This window comes from Schistocerca cancellata, chromosome 9 (genome assembly GCF_023864275.1).
Source record: "Schistocerca cancellata isolate TAMUIC-IGC-003103 chromosome 9, iqSchCanc2.1, whole genome shotgun sequence".
Lineage (NCBI taxonomy): Eukaryota > Metazoa > Arthropoda > Insecta > Orthoptera > Acrididae > Schistocerca > Schistocerca cancellata.
Window position 1 is genome coordinate 363,693,176 of NC_064634.1, and position 2,126 is coordinate 363,695,301.

At 39.6% G+C, this 2,126-nt stretch overlaps 1 non-coding gene across 1 annotated transcript; it reads right to left on the reverse strand.

Moving 5' to 3' along the window:
- Nucleotides 1-1,548: 1,548 nt before the first annotated feature.
- Nucleotides 1,549-1,638, reverse strand: Trnay-gua (transfer RNA tyrosine (anticodon GUA)). The gene is given in 2 exon segments: nt 1,549-1,584; nt 1,602-1,638. It is a non-coding gene; the product is annotated as a tRNA-Tyr (tRNA).
- Nucleotides 1,639-2,126: the final 488 nt, after the last annotated feature.

Below are 2,126 nucleotides of genomic sequence, written 5' to 3' on the forward strand. Positions count from 1 at the left end.
TCCCAACTGGTGAACAATTGTGACAGCACTACCAACAGAGATGTCAAGTTGAGCACTGAGTTATTTGATGGTGATCCGTCGATCATCTCGAACGAGTGTGTTCGCACGCTCCGCCATTGCAGGAGTCACAGCTGTGCACGGCCGGCCCGCACGCGGGAGATCAGACAGTCTTGCTTGACCTTGCGGCGATGATGACACACGTCTTGCCCAACGACACACCGTGCTTTTGTCCACTGCCAGATCACCATAGACATTCTGCAAGGGCCTATGAATATCTGAGATGCCCTGGTTTCCCGCCAAAACAAACTCGATCACTGCCCGTTGTTTGCAACGCACATCCGTTACAGACGCCATTTTAACAGCTTCGTACAGCGCTGCCACCTGTCGGAAGTCAATGAAACTATACGAGACGAAGCGGGAATGTTTGAAAATATTCCACAAGAAATTTCCGGTTTTTTCAACCAAAATTGGCCGAGAAAAAAAATGTGTTGCATTACTTATTGAACTGCCCTCGTAGATAAATACATGGTTTTACTTCAGAAACTGATGGTTTATTCCGAATAAGTTGCCTTCTCCGATTGATTTTCACGTGCAATCACGTATCGCATCCATCGTTTAACATGAAAATCTAATAACTTGAAAAACTATTTCGGTCCTCTCAGCTTCCAGTTAGATTTTTTTTTCTTTTTCACTGTACCCATGTCTTGTGTCTGTCGAAGTATAAAGTTACTTTTCTATTCACAAATATTTGCCAACTGATCGCAGATGGAGTCTCACCCAAGAATAGCTGGCTGCTATATGTTTCAACAGTTTTCGGAATGAGTAACTAGATTAGGCCAGTGAGTTCAGAGACGTGCATCGCTATATTTTTCAGTCCTTCACAGTTTGGGAAGTTTGTGATTCATGACTTACACATCTCAGAAAAAAAAACCGCTTTTGCAATTGTCACTATTTTTATTTGATGTGTCACACCTACTTTGCCACATTTTTGCACCTAAAAGTTCTAGATCTCATACTTGCATGATGTTACTATTAGTTCCATTTATGATCCTTCTCCCGTGTACGTTAAGCAGTATCTGTCTCGATCACCTCTTCAATATCTGTCTCGATGGCATCTTCAGTGGGCAACTTTTACTATACGGTAACATTGTGTTTTCGTGTCTTAGGGTGCCCAAGCCAGATTTTTGAGCTCCAGTGTATCAGTCGGAAGCTGTCTTCAGTTACAGACATTGCCAGCTGGTGTACGATGGCAACTGTTACCAACAACGACAAGGTATATAGCATGCGATGCAACTTCAGTACTGTAGACATTAATTTATTATTCTCATCATTTTAACAAATCACTCTTTGGCCATATTCCATTGTCCAGCATCAGCATTTTTTAACAAACAACAACCAGTGATTACTTATTTAATTACTTGTCAGTCATTTGTAGTGTATCATACAATAAGTTAACGATAAACGTAAAAATTAGACATATTGCACCCATCTCTATATATTACAATTCTCTCAACATCTGTAAAATGTTGCAAGGAGAAGCAAAATTTCTCCTCCGGGCCGGATTCGAACCAGCGACCTATGGATTTCTGTGCGTACGTCCTCTACAGTCCACCGCTCTACCAACTGAGCTACCAGAGGGAAACGAAAATTTTGTCGCTTAATACATTATATGTAAGTCATCAAATCCATTCAGTAAACTGTACTTAAAACAGATTCTTGGTATTTGGGACGACTCTGTCAATTAACCTGTACACTAAAGTGCTTCAAAATCCGTGGTTTCAGTTGTACAACTTAAATCACTGTCGTCAGGGCGTTCTACACAGCCAGCGCAGTTAAAGGATAATCACAAGCCTAAAGCGGCCCATAGTGGTTAATTCAGATTCTTTATTAGCCATTCAACATTATTACATGCAACAGACTTCGTCAGTTCACTTAACCTATTAATTTTGCAAAATAAATTTTTACATATTTAAGTTGATATTGGGCATTTCTAAAAATTCTTCTAACGAATAGAATGGATTAGTTAACAAGAAGTTATGAACATTGTCTTTAAATAATTTGTCAGGCTTGATTGACCCATTTTTAGACAATTTGTTATATATTTTAATTGCCATATACTTATGACT